This window comes from Panthera onca, chromosome B4 (genome assembly GCF_046562875.1).
Source record: "Panthera onca isolate mPanOnc1 chromosome B4, mPanOnc1 haplotype 2, whole genome shotgun sequence".
In the NCBI taxonomy this organism is placed as follows: domain Eukaryota; kingdom Metazoa; phylum Chordata; class Mammalia; order Carnivora; family Felidae; genus Panthera; species Panthera onca.
In genome coordinates, this window is record NC_138345.1 from 1,991,410 (window position 1) to 2,009,302 (window position 17,893).

Genomic DNA, 17,893 nt, shown 5'->3' on the forward strand with positions numbered 1-17,893 from the left:
GTCTACTACTTTTGTTGGGAATGGCCATGTCTTACCCCTATTTCTGTAGAATCCTGGTATCCCAAGAACTAGATTACAGTGTTTACCACCAAATTGTACAGTATTACCTCCAAACCAGTTTGTAAACAAAACAAAAAACAAACAACCACAACAGGTTAATGAATAAAAAGTCTTACGTAATTTTCACATTTTCACCCACATTTTTCCTCTTGGGTACCTTCTAGAAAGCCAGAGAGAGGGGACAGATGATGGACTCAATCAGCCAGGATTAACTAGCACCATTAGGAACAGGTGAATATGTTTAAGTGAGTCAGCACCAGGAAGCTGTGATTTTAATTTGACATCGTACGAACACTATTTACTCATATTCTCTGGCCTTAGTTCACGAGGTGACATTAAACGTGCCGATCCCTCCCCGTGCCAGGCAAAATGTCACGCGTTTCCGTGAATGCCAGCCAGCCAGTGTTCTGAGGAGCCCTTGAGGCCCCCGCACCTGCATTTAGGGCCGGGGGGGGGGGGGGGTGGAGAAGACACTGGGTCAAACCTGTCTTCACTCAGGACACACGGGCCATTTTCCCGATGATTTTTACAACTTCAGCCTGTGCTCTTGCCTGGAACACAGATACTGAAAAGTGGAATTTACTTAGGCTTTTGCGAGATGCACTTTTCTCTCATCAGGACTGCTTTCAGAGGTGAGGAAGCTTGTCTGGGGCTCGGGAGGGGGCGCCGCAGACCGGAGGTTTGCACCCCGACCCCCTCTGCGGTGTTGAATCTTCACCCCCCAGGTGAGGCCACCAACCATCACCTTGGGCGGGTGGGCCCCGTGGGGGCGGAGCCCTGGCGGTGGTAGAGGGAGGGCGGCCCCCTCGGGGAGGTGGTGGGGGCCTCCTCAGAGCAAAGGAAGGCCACGTGGCCCCAGGAGCCTGTAACACACACGCCCATTCGGACTGCTTGTTAGAAGTTGTGTGAAAGGCTCCACCCCGCTGTGCTCGGGCCCAGCCCCTTGGGTGGGAGCCCGTGGAGCCCGTGGAGCCCGTGGAGCCCGTGGAGCCCGAGCCTCGGCCCGTCCCTCTGGGCAGGAGTTCTGACACGTGGTGCATCCCTTATAAAGAGAAGCCAGGCCCAGCGGCTGCTTTCTCTCCTGGGTGTGAACAAGAAGGAAGATGCCCGCGAGGACGCTGTCTCTGCACTGGGGAGCGGCCTTCACCGGGACTCCCCACGCTGGGCTTTAGCCCTGAGCCTACAGCTGCCACGAGCATCTGGGGTCAGTGCTAGTCGCCTGGAAGCCCAGGTCGGGGACCTCTGTTGCTGGGCTAGCACTGTGAGCCTTGGCTTCGGGCCTGCTAGGAACAGGCGCCTTGGTCAGCTCCTCTCCTGTGCTATCTCCCCCGCTGCTGGTGTGCAGGTGGCCTGGGGCCAGTGGGCCTGCTCCGGGTCCCCAGAGCACGGCAAATTCATAGGGGGCCCCTGAGAGAGGGGCACGCCAGGGGTCTTCGAGTGCCTTTCCAGACAGCCTGGAATTTTCTAGTCTTTGCTGCACAGAAGGTAACTGGGAACCGGTTCCCTGGTTTCCCCCGGGGGAGCCCTTCATGCCCCCCACCCCTGAGAATCGCACTGGGGACTTTTGTAGGGTCTAATCCCAAAACCCTAGAGGACTAAACTCTAATCCTTGTCTGGTAACCTTTCCTCACAGGTGAAAACAGGCAGCAGGTAAGGGTGTCCCCTCTCATTCTAGAGTTTCCGTGTACGGATCTGCCTGCTAGACTGGCAGGAGCTCTCCTCAGTTCTCCCTGGGCTACCCTGCTGACTGGGCTGTTCCAAATGGAATCTGCCCCAAACCAGATCTACTGTTCCTGTGTCGCAGACCTTCTGTTCCTAGGAAATGGCAAAAACCTGTCTGCAGTTGCTCAGACTTAGGTTGGTGGCCTCTCTCATCTGGTTGTGAACCCTGGCTGCTTGGGGAGGCACAGGGAGAGCCCCCCGGAATCCCAGAGCTCAGCCCGGCTGCAGTGGTCTCACACAGGCCTGTGGGTGTGGTGACCCCAGGCCCATAGTGCCCCTTGCTCCCCACTCTAACTCTGCAGGGTGTTTTTAGAAGCCCGTCTGAAGACCCTTCCCACTCTGGAGAGCTTCAGCCCGAGCCCCTTGGGCCTGACCCCAGCTGGAGCCCCTGAACTCGGACACCAGCGCCGCTGCCCGCCTCCCCCCCTGCCCCCGCACAGGTGAAGGGAATCGGTTACTGGTGGGGTCATGGGGAGCACGGCTTCCTGAGTCCCCGCAGGCCTCTGTAGGAGGAGCCAGTGATAAAAACCTGGGCCCCGTCTGATTTCACGACCCTGCTGACCCGTGGCCCTCCCCAGCCCATATTACACTTGCAGCCTCAGGCCCCTGGTGTCTGACTTCTAGAAACTTCCATCAGCTATAAACTTATTCCATCGACTTGTCCTTTTCACTGGAACGCAAATGTTAGTCTGAGTCAATCTTGCTCAAAGCCTGGCGTTTAGAGAGAGGCCTAGGCAACTTACAGGAGCTCGGGATCATTTAACAAATGGGTTAATTTAACAAGCCTCTGGGTAGACGCCTGGCAATCCCAGGATCAGAGAGCCAGTATGAATTAGCCAAGGGCGCTTCTGGGTAGATGGGGGGCCCAAAGCTTCACAGCCTCGAATTTTGCTTGCTTTGGGTTAGTAATGCCAGTATACCTAGTTTGACTCCGTGAGTGTAGGAGAATCACAAAAGCGAGCTAAGGCACCTCGAAGTCAGGTTTTCTCTCCCTGGGTCGGTCTCCACTTCTGTGTGCGTGGTGCTCTCATCTCTTAAAGCCAAACACCAAGATGCAGGGGAATGAAATCTAGTCCCCCTTCCCCACCCCTGCCCCCAATTAGCAGGAAGTTACCAGTGTAGTGCTCAACAGTTCACGCTTCATTTTCACCACTTGTCCCAGTATTAGAGGCTAGAGAAAACATGTTTGGGATCTAATCTCGGACCAGAGGTCAGCTGCTCATATCCTGCATGCTGTGCCCTCGGAAGAGGGCTCCTATGCTTCTTCACACACTACCCACCGGTTTTGCCTGGAGCAGCTCCCGGTCCCCTCCAGAAAGGTCCCTGGCCCGGGGGGGGGGGGGGGGGAACCTCAGGAGGCCCAGGTGGGGTGTCCCAGCATTATGACGTGAACGTGGGTGTGGTTGTCTGCTGGGTTCCCTGGCACCTTTGTCCTGAAGTCTGTGCATCACTGGGTGGGGGGTGGGGGGGGCTTTGGGCCTACATGAGTGGTGGTTGGGTGGCTGGGTTTGCATTCAGGATGCCCTGGAAGCACCCCCAGAGGGTCTCCTCTGTGCCACCTTGACTTGGGGTCCCTGTGGAGCAGCGGCTTGCAGCTGGGGGGTGGGTAGTTGGAGACGACTGTTTGCCCTCAAGCACTGGTGACTTGCTGGTGTCCTAGGACTGCTGGCCTGTGACTTCCCCTACCAGCTTGGAAGTAACCTTCTCCAAGCTACTCTGAGGGTGCTCTTCCCAGAGACCCCAGAATGTCTAACTAGTCAGATGAGCTAGGAAGTAATCTGGGACGTCCCCCAAGGGTGAAAACCGAACAGGGAGCCGAAAATGGGGATTTTGTGGTTCCCGGAGGCTTCAGCTGCCTAGTGGGAATTTTGCCATGGAGATCAGGTGGGGCCCACGTTTTCATCACTGGCTTCTCCTGGAGACACATGCAGGGGCTCAGGAAGCCAGCCCCCCTTGCCCTCACCAGTGACTGATTCCCCTCACCTGTGAGGGGGGGAGTGTTGCAATTGAATTGGGGTCTGGCTTTTAATGGCCCAAAGGAGTCTAGTGACCTTGTCACCCAGGACTAACAGCGGGATCATGAAAGACGGGCCAGATGTACTATAGCCAAAAAAAACTTCTCAGGCTTTCACTTTAAGGTCTAATGAATGGTCTCCTATAAGGTTTACTGATGTTTTTGGTTCAGAAAACCTGTAGTCCGTATGTACAAATGGATTCTAGGAAAACCTTAGAAGGAATTAAAAAAAAAAAAAAACCCTATGGCAGCGGATTACAGGGAGATTGAAGGATCTGGATGGGGAGTATTCCTTTAGATTTCTTAAAGGTGCATAAACCATTTGAGAGGTGCTAGGAAAACCACAATGTAGGCTCTGGGTCTTCCCAAGTACCTGGCAGGGGCAAAACCCTGTCCCCCGTGGATGAACTGGCTTCACAGAAATACTACAGGTAAACATGAACACAACATAGAGTGCATCTTGTCCTGCGAGTTGGGCTCCTGGGTGACAGGTTCAGTTGGCTTGAGTACAGTTCTGGAAGCCCAGGGCCGCGTGAGCTCATGTGTGGAATCAGACTGAGGTCTTAGAACAGCGGGATGGGGCTGGAGGGTGGGGGAAAAGAGGTTGGTGGGACTTTGTTACAAGTCCCAGGGACCGGGTGTGTGGCCTCACACCTGCGGTTCACACTGGGTGGTGTGGGTGTGCGAGCTGTGCAATGCACTTGTGTTCTCACCCTCACAAGAGGGTGGTCCTGGGAGATGAGGGTCGTGTTTGCCTTACTGTGCAATCTGACTACAGACCTCACCTTGTATCCCTTACACTTAGGCTCCAGGCTATTACCTCTGACTCCAGGAGGAGGCTCCCACTCGACGGGTAGAGGCTCTTCACTGAAGGCAGGTAGCCAGTCCGTGCTCACTCCTGAGCTGCTGGTGACAGGCTGGGGGCCAGGTCACACCCACACTGGTGCTCAGAGGAGCCCGTGCGGCCACCCTGCTCACTCTGATTTGGCTGTTAAATACTGGGGTGCTTCTATTATAGGGTGTACAGGAGGCCTTGCCTGGGAGTGTTCCCACAGTGGCTTTGCATTGGCCTTGTTCTTAAGATCTGGGCTCCGTCACATCCTACACTTTTCTGTATCCAATTCTAGAATACTTAACAGTAACTTATTCACTTATTATACAGGAAAACCATCTGAAATCATCCAAAATTCCAGTAACAATGCATGTTGTATGCCCTCTTGAGTAAGGTTAGGGACCGATTACCTGATGTTCTACTGAACTGAATAATCTACACTTAAATAAGTCTTTGAGCTGAGCCTAGTGACTCCTTCCCTTGCTCTCTTCCTCCTGCCATCTTCGTTTTTGTGAGACCCCTCGGTTGCTAGACAGGTGTTCAAGCCTCCAACTATGATGAGCGGTTGTGTCTGTTTCTTTTGGCTCTAAGGGTTTTTTGCCTTGTGTATTCGTGAGCTCTGTTGGGTGCAGACCTGTTTGGGAATGTTAGAGAGTTGATCTCTTCGTGACCATGAAATTCCACTTTGTCCTTCATTTTCCATGTTTTAATGTCTGTTTCTCTGAAGTTACTATGGATACTTCATGTGTGGGTGAGAGGGTTAATCCCTTTGTGACCATCTTTATATGGCCTTCTGACATAGCATATCTTAAAATCCCTTTTGTCTAAAGTTCTTAAGGCTTTGGTAAAACAAAATCAGTGGAAAGTTCTGTTGAGAATAACTGCCATTGATGTTTTGTATTTGGAAAATAACAGGTATAACAAACACAGGAGATTGGTTTCAGGTGTTCAACACAATCTGATATTTATATACTTACAAAATGATCCCCATGGTAAGTCAAACACCTGTCACTTTACATAGTAACAGATTTTGGAAACTGAAGATCTCCTACCAATACGTAATGGGGTGCTAACCCTAGCAGCCTTGCTGTGTGTCACTTGCCTGTGACTTCTATAAAGCTGCACTTACAATTGTCCCTTTTGACCCCTTCACCCCTTTATCCCCCCCCCACACCTATGGGAACACCTATCTGTTCTGAATTTGTGTGTGTTCTAGTTTCCACATAAAAGTGAGATCATGTACTTTTTCCTGATCTGCTTCGCTTACCTAATGCCTTTGAGATCCTCTGTGTTGTCACAAATAGCCGAGTGTTCTGTTGTGTGTATATGTCATGTGTCCACCAGTAGGTCCTTGTTTCAGTATATGGCTGCTGTGAGTCAAATGAGCATGGGGGTGGGTGTTATCTCCCCAAGTTCGTGTCTTTGAATACCCATTATTGGAACTGTTGGATCCTGTTCTGAGTGAACTCTGTACTCCTCTCCATAGTGGTTGTGCCAACTGACACTCCCCCCAACCATGTGTGGGGTTCCCTTTTCTCTGCATCCTTGCCAGCACTTCCTGCTTTTTGATTCTAGATATTCTGACAGGTGTGATGTGATAGCATTGTGGTCTTGATTTGCATCTTCCCCATTTTATGCATCTTTTCATGTACCTGTTGGCCACCTGTAGGTCTTCATAAAACTATTCAGCTCCTCTGCTCTTAAATCAGACTTTTTTGCTCTTGAGTTGTGGTTATTTGTGTAGTTCAGATGTTAACCCCTTATCGGATAGTTTGCAAACATCACTCTAGGTTGCCTTACCATTTTACCTTGCTGTGCAGAATCCTTATAGTTTGATGTAGTCCCACTTGTTACCTGTTTTAATTTTTGCATATGGTGGAATAGTGGTCCAATCCCATTCTTCATTTGCTTGTGGCTGTCCAGAATTCGCAGTATCTTGTGTGGTCTTTGCTTGTTTGTCATAAGATAATTGACCATATAAGTGTGGGTTTATTTCTGGGGTGTTTGTTCTGTTGATCTGTTCTATGCCAATATCCTACTGTTCACTGTAGTTTCATGATATAACTTGGTATCAGAGCGTGATTCCTCCAGCTTTATTTTTAAGTTTCCTTAGGCATTTTAGGGTTCTTTTTTCCATGTAAATTCTCAGATTTCTGAAAAACCCCATTGGATTGTGTTAAATCTATAAATTACTTTGGGTAACATGGAAAGCTTAACCATATCCCAATGTAAGAGCAGAAAATAGCTTTCCATGTGTGTTATCTTCAACTTTTATATGTAGTTTTCAGTGTTTGTCTTTCACCTCCTTGGTTATTCCTATTTTGCTATATTTTACTGTCAGAACATAATTGAGCCTTGTTCCCCTTGTCTTCTCACTGGTGTGAGTAGATCATATGAAGGTAAACACAGGAAAGAAAGGTTGGTGTCCTAACTCCTTGTGTATTAGACATGTGTAGATCTCTACTGCTCAGACGAAATCCCACCCTTACGTTCAGAGGTGATTCTTATCTACTGGGGCCACTTAGAGCCTGTTCAAGATGTTGGTGCAGGGGACCAAAGTGTTCCCATCTGACCCTCTCAGACCTTTCTCGGGTCTGGTGAGAGTTGACTGAAAAGGATTAAATGAACTCAGAAGATTCCTTATTTTCCCAAGAATTTTAGGCTAAAATTAAGGTATCTTGGTGAAACTTTCTATATCCTAGTGAAGGTTGGAGATGTATTGCTAAGCTGTTCATACCAAAGCATCCCCTCCCAGTGAGTTCAGTTTCTAACAATATATCCTAGAACATTCTTGTAAGGTTGTCAGCTGTGGAAGTATCCTTGATGTTCTGGTCATGGTGGCTGTGTGGCACACAGAAAATACTCCATCGTGTGTGGCACGTGTTTATGGAATGCAGCCTGGGACAGAAGATTCTACAAAAGCCCACTCCCTTGTGTGTGGGGAGCACATGTTTCTAGAATGCAGCCTGGGATGGAAGTTTGTATAAAAACGTTCTTTGGGTCTGTCTCCCTGAAAGCCCTGGGGCTGGGGATGTACCAGTTTAAGGACCTTTGGAAATCGTGGAATCTGCAACTGGAGGCCAGGGCACCATCTGTAAGCACTGCTCTTGCTGATCCAGCTTCCACAGGGAACAGGCCAGATGTGTCTATAAACTCCAAAGAACCCCTGAATGATCCATGTAACACATAAGCCCTAAGCATGATGTTTTGCTGCCTAGCTCTACATCTAAAATAGTTAAATGTTGGTGTATGCAGGGATTAGAATAGATCTATTGCTGTCAGTTAATAAAATCTGGAAGCAACCTAAGTAGCAATGAGCATGTCCAATGCCTAATGTTTTTAATTTAAAAAAATTTTAAGCTTGAGTGTAAGTGGGGGAAGGGCAGAGAGAGGGAGATACAGAATCGGAAGCAGGCTCCAGGCTCCGAGCTGTCGGCACAGAGCCCAACGTGGGGCTTGAACCCGTGAACCGTGGGATCATGACCTGAGCTGAAGTTGGCTGAACTGAGCTACCCAGGTGACCCCCATCTTCATTTTTAATCCCATTCTCTAATCCAAGCATCATGGGATTCCTAGAGAAATGGCTGAACCCGAAAGTAGAGAAGGGAGTTTCCGTAAGCCTGGTGCCTCTTGTAATTCCAGGGAGAAAGTGCTAACAAGCATTGAGTAGATGAAAGGGACACAGCCAACTGAAACCTCCAAATGGTCAAATTTGAATAATTTGAGCAACTAAGTTATAAACCAAAGTAGAACATAAGTGTCCTTGAGTTTGTAGGGGTATAGTTATTGAACATATAAATGGCGGAGATCTGTGCAGAATTCTAAACTCCAGTAGAAGTATTTAGTGGAATATTGAGTGTAGAAAGAATAGGAGAAGGTGGATGAACACTACCTTGTCCAGGTGACCAAGGTCCATCCTGATGGTGACCAGTCATGGCAACCACATGGAACCTTGCAATGGGTTTCAAAGGTCTTTAACCCGGTCTGAGATAAGACCTCAAACTCCATTTGAAGGAGCTTCCCGAGTACCAGCACCCCTCAAAAGTGCCCAGGTCTTCAAACATCGGGAAGTGTGAGAAACTACCACACCCAAGAGAAGCCTGAGGAGACTGGACACTCCAGTGTAATGTGTCCTTTGTGGGATCCTGGAACAGAAAAAGGACACAAGGGAGGAACAAATAGGAAGAAACCTATGGATGTTAGTAAAGAATGTTTCATTTCCTACTTGTGACAAATGTACCATAATGTCTTCCATAGAGTCCTTGGGATCTTTTGTAGTATTTTCAGGTTTGTTTCTATAATCCTGAAACCTAAAATGTTTTAAAATTGGGTCATGTTGTACTGTAAACCTTAGACCCTCGGAGTTAATCTATACTACCGATAAAAGCTTTACTGGATGTACTGAAGTCCCTAAGTTACACATCACCAGAGGGAATATATGCCTTTCTTATGCAGGTTTTCAGATAATCCTAAAAATGTCGGGATGGAAGTCGTGTACTTGGCCTCTCTGAGGGAGCAGGGATGTGAGCAGTAAACTGCAGGCAGCAGTAACCGACCCTCCAAGATAGTTCTCATGTTGCACTTTGAGTCTCAGAAATGCTAAATGCCTCCGAGGGATGAGAACCTAACACATGGGCACACAGCAGAAGGTGGAGGATATGGGCATTAACCCAGAGCAGGATGGGTCTTGACCATGAACTCCTCCCGGTGCCGGTAAAGTATAGTCAATTACTTCTATGATTGCTCCCGCACTAATGCTGGTGTCCTAATGGGATCAAGACCATTCTACTTTGATCTGTTCCTACATCCTATGAAGTAGGGGGTAGGAGGTATGTGTTAACCATAAGAAACTCTGCAAATTAAAAAACCTTGATAATGACCTGAGTCCCCTAAAGTCAGGCTGTTGTGATTTGCTTTGGTCAACTTACAAATGATTTGAAGGAAGGGAATTCTGGCAGTTCAGATCCTGTATGGAAGGCATAGTGACCTCTTCCTGCCATGTTGGATCATCACTGTTTTGGCAGGATGATGAAAAATTAAGGGTCAGCTCCTTCAAGTCAAAGCTGTTGGATATTGTCTGGAAAAACCGGGTAACCTGGGCTGTACTTGGTAGACCTGGGGCTCCAGTTTATTGCCGTGTGCGCCTAGTGGACTCGGTCTTTATTGAGTCTGTGTTCAGTGGGGTTAATTACTAAAGTGATAGACCATTTTAGGAAGTACTCAAACTGGCAGATTAGGAATATATCTAGCTTCCACATCAAGATGTGTTTCTTTTCATTCCTTTTGTGTTCTGGGAAACTTCATGCTTTAAGTCAGAATCTTAAATCCTTGTGTACAAATCCCTTCGTAATCCAAGAGTATCTGAGGCAACATTTGAGTGAATTTTGACTGGCTCCACAGCTAGTTTTGAATGCTTGTGGTGTGCAGAAAGGGGTGGGGAAGACCGGCTGTCATTTCAGGTATTTCTGTTAAAAAAAAAAACAAAAAAAACCCAAAAAACAAAAAACTAAAGCAGTGGGTCAGATCTTGCAATGTCAGAGATGTGCCGTTTCTCGGGAACGATAATGTGCTGCTGGCTGCTACGGGAGTACAAATCTGACAGCTGCCGGCAAAGGGCAGAAAAACCACATGTTGGTACTCCTTGCTGAGGACGAGGATGCAGCGAGTGCCTTCCTGACGACGGCTGGCATACTGCAGTAGAGTCCTCAGACATTCTATAGCTCAGTGTGTGACCAAGACCTTCGATACTCCCGGGGGATCTTCCTGACTCACCAGGGGTGCTGAGGGGGCGGTTTTCTGGGAGGAAGAATGTAATCTGTGTTGACTTTTCCTTGGGAAAAGCCTGAATTTCCTACGAACGTCCTATCGGATCACCTCACGTTATGTGCAGACGGTCTTGGCGTTGCAATTCTGTATCGATGCTGCTCTTCTGGAGAGCGCCGGTGTTCTGTGGGACTTCTTTTCCCTTCAATTGTTCTCTACTGTCTCAGAGATGGCAATCTTCGCGGATAGGTAAGACACTTATGTTCAGACTTAGAAGCGGTGGAACCATCTGGATCCACCACACTAACTTCTGTACAAGAGATCAAGCTTATTTTTTCTGAGATTGCTATGAATTCTTATGGTATAGTATTACTTGTTCACACTGAATTTACTTAGAAAACAAGTTTTCATGACTTCCCAAATATTTACACATTAGGGGTAATTCACACTTTGAAGACCTGATTTGCCTGAGTTGGGGAGGACAGCTGCCCCAGCAATGGTCCTTGTTAGAGTCCTGTTGGTGGATTTTGCTGGTATTTAGAGAACAGGTGTTGTGATCGAGCAATCTAAGTCTGGAAAAGCACAGCAAAGATGGATGAGGTCGCCAGCAGAGCTATGGGCTACCCCATTCTCACTGGCAAGTAATATGGGCTGTATTCCCTTGGGGTCACCGAAGGCCACGGTTTCAAATCGCCTCGCTAATTTGCTCATTAAACTGCACCTATTTGCAGGTGTCACACCTTAGAGGAAATTGTTCTTGGTTTTCTTTTGCTTAAAGTAGGAGTATTGGTCTTCCTTGCAGGGCATGCGTGAGAATGCTGAACTTGGGGACTCTGTTCTCAAAATAGAATGTATACATAAACTGACAGCGTAGGGGGATGTGAGGGTATGAACGTCAAGTCCATAGCGGGTGTGTGTGTGTGTGTGTCTTGGCCAGTGCATATGTCCTGCTCTACCTCTCAGGGGAGACCAAAACTCCACACTAGAGCCTGATTCCATGTTCAACAACTACATCTGTCACACTCACCTTTTCTGAGGTATAACGGACCTGCAACAGGTGTAGGTACCTGTATGGCATGATTCAGTATCTGTCTACATTGAGGGGGGAAAAATTTCTCAACACCTGTCCCTATGCATGGTTATAAATTGACTTTTTCTGGTGACTGGGGCTATTAAGGTCTATTCTCTGCAACTTTCAAATACTCGGTACAGAATCAACTAGTCCTGCTGTTCGTTGTATCCCAGTAATTCCTAACTGGAAGTTTGGACCCCCTTCACCTTTCCACTTCTGGTAACTGCCCATTTGCTTTGTATCTAGGAGCTCTCTTCTACTTAACATCAGTGGGATCATATGGTGTTTGTCCTGCTCGGATTTAATGCCCTCAAGGTCCATCCGTGTCCTGGCGAATAGCAAGATTTCCTTTATGGCTGAAAAGTATGTGTGTATATACATACGTACCCTTGTATCTAGTCACCCATCAATGGACACGTGGGCTATTTCTTGGTTATGGTAAATCTGCAGTGAACATCGAGGTGCATGTAATCCTATTAGTGTTCTCATTTTTCAGATCCCCACAAGTGGGATTGCTGAATATGGCAGCTCAATTTTTAACTGAGGAACCTGCCCCCCATAGTTTTCATAGTGGCTGTACCAATTTACGTTTCCACCAACAGTGCACAAGGCCCCTTCTCTACAAGTTTCCAACACTTGTTTCTTGGGTCTTTGATAGTCCTGAAAGGTGTGCTATCACCTTGTGGTTTTGATTGCATATTCCTGATTAGGGACGTTGAGCACATTTCCAGGGTACCTGCTGGCCATCTGTATGTATCTTGGGGAAAATGTCTATTCAGATACTCCTGCCATTTCTAATCTGATGTTTTTATTCTTGCATGTTTTTATTCTAGGAGTTCTGTATCTTCAATCTAACCCCCATCAGATAGGATTGGTATATATTCCATTCAGTGGTTTGTCTTTTCCTTGTGTTTCCTCTGTGCAGAAGCTTTTAATTTGATATAGTCTCACTTGTTGAATTTTGTCATTGCCTGTGACCTCAGATGAGAAGAAAAACCTTGCCAAGCCAGTGTCAAGGAGCTTACCATCTGTTTTGGCTTGTTCTATGGTTTCAGAGCTCTAATCCACTTTGAGTTAATTTTGTGTACTGCCTAACATAGTGGTCTGGTCTCATTCTTTTGCATGTGGCTGTCCACATACAAAATAAACTCCTAGCACCAGTTATGGAGACTGTCCTTTCCCTGTTGTATTTTTTTTCCTTTATTGCAAATGAATTGACCATAAATGCACAGGTTTATTTCTGGGCTCTGTGCTCCATTGAGCAGTGTGCTGCCTGTCAATACTACAGTGTCTTAATTACCGTAGTTTTGTAATAGTTTGAAATCAGGGAGTGAGATGCCTCCAGCTTTAATGTCACTTTGGCTATTCAGTATCTTGGCTTCCATACAAATTTTAGGCTCTATTTTGTGAAAACTTCCAAGGCATTGAATCTTAGACTGCTTTGGGTATGGTGGACATCATTAACAATATTCTCACAACCCATGAACATGTAATACATTCCTCCAATTTCATCGGTTTCCTAAAATTATCAGTGTATCTCTTCCACCTCCTTGATTATACTTATTACTAGATGTTTTTGTTTTTGTGGGGTTTTTTGGATGCAATTGCAAGTGAAGCTAAGTCCTGATGGTTTGTGTATAGAAACACAACAGGTTATTGTAGAATGCTATTGTATCCTGCAACTTCACAGTTTACTTGAACAGATTTTTGGCAGAGTCCTTTGGGTTTTCCACATAAAACCCCATGTCATACGTAAATAGTGACAGTTTTACTTTCCAATTTGGATGCCTCCTCTTGCCTAATTAGTCTGGCTAGGACTTAAAACTCGGTGTAAAAAAACAGATCACCAAGACCAGGATCCCACATTCTGAGGAAACCATCCCAGCTTTCCACCACTGAGTATGTCTGCCATGTGCTTTTTCTCTTTATTCCCAATTTGTTGAGTTTTTTCTTAACATAAATGGATGTTGGATTCTGTCCAGAGCTTTTTCTTCATCTACTGAAATACATTTTTTAGATCATTTTGTTTTAGGGTATCATACAGACTGATCTGGGGATGTGGAACCCTGGATCCCTGCATCCCTGGAATAAATCCTGCTTGAACATGAATGATCCTCTTAATGTAGTATTGAACTTGGTTTGATAATTTGGGGATTTTTGTGTCTGTGCTACTGGCCTGTAGGTCTTGTGTCCGTATTTGGTTTTGTCCTGGCAATGCTGGCCTCATAGGAGTTTGGAAATGTTCCCCTCTGTTATGAAAGGGTTTGAAGAGAATCCTTATCAATTGAGTGTGGGAAAATTTACCTGTGAAGCCCTCTGGTCCTAGACCGTTTTTTTGTTGGTTTTCGATTAGTGATTCCAATCTCCTTACTAGTAATTAGTCTGTTCAGATTCTCTGTGATTCAGTCTTGGAAGATGGTAAAGGTATAGGAATTCACTCATTTCTTCTAGATTAACCAACTTGTTGGTGTATTAACTTTTCATAATGGCCTTTTACAATCCTTTTGTATTTTTGTGTGCATTGTAATTTTCCTCCAGCCCTCTTTTTTGGCTGAGTCTAACCAAAGGAGTGTCAGTTTTGTTCCTTCGGAGAGAAACCACTCTTTTGTTGGTCTTTTCCATTCTTGATTTCACTTCTGCTCTGGTATAACTACGGACTTCGTTTTTTTTGTTCCTTGAAGTGTAAAGTTAGGTTGAGATGTTTTTTTCCCCTCTTTCTTGAAATGGTGCTTAAGGCCATGAATCTCCCTCTATAAGCTGTTTTTGCTGTATCCTGTAAGTTTTGTTTTCATTTAACTCCAGGTGTTGGTTTCTTTCATCCATTTTTTCATTAGCCTATTTGATCTCCACATAGTTTGTAGATTTTAATTTTTTTTTGTAATTGCTTTTTAGTTTCCTATCTTCCCCTGCCCCCACCTGCCAAAAAAGATATTTCAGTCTTAGTCTTGTGGCCTAACCTCTATCCTGGAGAATGTTCTGTGTGTACTGATGTGTTTTGGGATGGAATGTTCTGTATATAAAGTCCATCTTGTCTAATGTGTTATTCAGGGCCAACGTTCCCTCGTTAATGGGATGATCTCTCCATTGGCCTATGTGGGAGTCCCCTGCCATTTCTCCTTTTGCTTCAGTTGATGATTGCTGTATATATGTAGGTTCCTTGTTGGGAGTATATTTACATGCTCTTGTTGTATTTCACCCCTTTATCCTGATGTAATGCCCTTCATTGTCTCTTACTGTGGTCTTTGTTTTGAAGTCCATTTTCTGATAAGTAGAGCTGTCCAGGCTTTCTTTTGCTTTCCATTTGCGTGGAATCTTCTCCTACCCCCTTCACTTTGTATTCTCTCCTTAAAGGTAGGAGCTGCTTTTTCTTGTGCCCAGAACCTTGCAAAAACAGTGGCTGGTACATGCACTGAATGGTGATGGTTTAGATGGTCTTAGAAACTAATCTGCTAGGGACTGCACGTTACTTGTTTCACACTGTAAATCATTCGCTCTGCTTAATGCAGGCTTCTTTGTAGATCCATTTCTCTTGGGGATTTAGCATCTCAACATTGCAGATAAGCAACTGGGTCTAACGTTTTCAAGACTTTTCATGATGCTTCTGTAACTTTTCAGTCCCTGGGCCCAGACTAGTGATGTCTTAAAAGGTACCATCAAGGGCAGTGGAGGATTTTTTTTGGAGGGAGGAGACCCAAGGACACACTTGTACATTGTGTCACTGCAAAAAGTTTTTCAAAGGTTTCGACCATGTAGTCTAAATTTTTGACCTGCCCATACAAGAAATGTGCACACATGACGTTTCATGCTGTTAGCTCTAAGCACAATGCTAAGAATTAGAAGATAAAATCCAATAGGGGTAAAGTAATATTTCAGCAAAACTGTAAAATAAACTGCATTTGAAAACAAATGATGCATGATTGTAAACAAGGCAGTTTCTGAGATGGTCATTAGGGTCACTTTTGGTCTCCGACCTTGATTTATGGATGGAGACCATTTATGCGTCCATCCCAAGCCCTCTACACTGTCCATGACCAGAGTGCTCAGTCTTGGTACATTGATACTCCAGTCGTCCTGGGAAAGCCACTGTTAAAGATGCTTCACAGTTCTCCATCTCTAGGTATTTACTGAAATATTTTTCTGCTGTTTAGTTCTGGCCAGTTTCTCTCTGGAGATCAGAATGCTCTGGCCAAGAAGCTGATTAGCAAAATAACAGCAAGCCTCGTGGTGACCTCTGAAATTGTCAGGCACGTTCCAATCCAAGATCTGAGATTCATAGCCCTAATTGTTTTCACTATAATTCTCCGTGGCCATTGGAAGGAAACCATTATGGATACAAATGCATGCAGCATTCCTGGCTCAAGATTATCAATCTTCCTCCAATTTGGAATCTTTGTACATTCTGCCTATGGGAGGTCAGAATTGCCTTCCATGTCCTCTTCGGTTTCTCTGTCTCCTTACTCTGTTTTCTGGGATCCTCTGTTTCTTCTCTGCCCTTGTTTTGGTGAAGCCCATCAGGTAGATTTTGGCAAAAAAATCTATGGGAAACGAGGTTTTGTTATAAAACTCCTGAATAGTTGTGCCATTATGTCCCTTGACTAATAGTTTGGGGGTAGAATTCCAAGTTATAAATAACTTTTCATTGTTAGGAAACACTGTGGAAATGATTTCATAACTTCCACTGTTGCTATTGAGAAATCTAAGGATGTTGTAATTCTCTTCAGTAGGACTAGATTTTTTCTTTCTCCTGGAATTTTACCATTGAGGTGTCTTGTTGAAGTATATCGCTTTAAATATGGAGTTGCTGGAGTGAGCCATTTTGACTAGGAAACCATTCACTCTTGAGGCTCCCCTTTCTGGGTTTAGTTGGTTTCCTTCACCCATGTTTGGAAGTTCCTGATGAAGCTTTGGGGTGATGGTAGGGTGGTTTCAAGCTGATGGCCAAGAAAATTCTTGAAGGCCTCTTTGGTGCAAAAATGTGACTATAAAAGCACAGGAACAGAACCTGTAAACCGAGCTGCACGGGGCTTGTGGCAGGTAACTGGTTATATACTGTCAGGTTAGGGCTTAAGGATAGAGTAAGTCTCTGGTATTTTGGAAGCAAGGTTTCCAGGACCTTGAGGGGCTGGGTATTGTTAGGAAAACAAGCCATTTATTACCATTTAGGAAAACCTCAGTCATGAGACCCTTCAGATGTATATGGGGGGGGCCCTAAGCTTGGAGGATGATTACCAGCATATATCTTGGGGTGAGGGTGAGGTAAAGGAAGTTTCCCAAGGAAGCTTGTTGTAGGTTAAAGTAGGCTTACGGGTTCCTCGTGGGGTGGGGGGAGTCAGGATAATGTTAAGCCAAGATTCCCTTATGCGTCTAGCAAGGTATCCTCATCGAGACAGGTGAGCTCCTAGGGGGAGGTCATTCTGTTTCAAGGACTTGTCACTGGGCTGTAGGCAGTAAAGGAATTTTTCACCTGCCTTAGTTTCCCACATCACCATGGCAAGCACTTAAACCCCCCTTACATCTTGATGAGGGTGATATTTGGGCTCCAGGAAACGGAGTTCTGTAGGTTTCTGGAAATTAAGCTTTGGATAGGATTGCCTTTTTCTTGCAGGTTACTAAGTTGTCGGTAAACTTGGAGACTCCTGTCCTGCATGACTGATCTGTTGGTCAACCAGCTGCTTTCCTTCCTTTCCCCTGTTCTGGGCGGCCAAGAGTGTCTGAGGAATGTCACAGTCACACACACATCCCACCTATTGGGGGAGGGGTGTGCTGTTAGCTTGTGCTGTGCTCTCTGCTTGCCCCATACTCCCTCCTCATGGACGTGGAGGTGTTGAACTGTGTAGGATTAATCCCTCAAGTGCCTTCCCTCTTCCTGTTACCTGTGCTTCTGTTCGAGTCCATCTATATTCCAGTTTTTCTATTGAGCTTTTGTTATAACAAATATGGAGATTTGTCCGAATGTCTTTGAGAAGTGCCTTGTCTCAGGTGCACAATGATGTGTGTTGTCACTCTAAGAACTTAATGACCTGGCTTGTGAATTTTTCTTTGTATAAAGTTGTGTACTACTTGCCTGAACTCTTAAAAAGCTTTATACTTCGGGTCCTAGACTTTCCTTGGATATTGGGCCATTCATGAGTATTTGTAGATGAAAATAATAGAATAAACTGGTATTTGGAGTCTTGAGCTTGACGATGAAGTAATTTGGTGGGTAAAACGTGTGTTTTCACGAAACAAAATGTCTTATTCTTGGTGGGGTTCAGGTTCTTCATAAGTGTAATCTTAAATCTAGGGATCCATTCAATAGTGTTTTATTTTTAAGTTTTGATGTTTACCCATTTTTGAGAGCGTATGAGTGGGGCAGGGGCAGAGAAAGGGAGACACAGAATCGGAAGCAGGCTCTGAGCTGTCAGCCCAGAGCCCGAGGCGGGGCTCGAAC

At 45.8% G+C, this 17,893-nt stretch overlaps 1 protein-coding gene across 2 annotated transcripts in view; it reads left to right on the forward strand.

Moving 5' to 3' along the window:
- The first annotated feature begins 3,256 nt into the window (after positions 1-3,256).
- Positions 3,257-17,893, forward strand: part of LOC144616840 (uncharacterized) — a 73,725-nt gene continuing 59,088 nt past the window's right edge. For both annotated transcript variants that reach the window (XM_078449206.2, XM_078449208.2), the window contains exon 1: positions 3,257-3,422. The gene's annotated coding sequence lies outside the window, so the exon portion shown is untranslated. The remainder of the gene's footprint in view (positions 3,423-17,893) is intronic.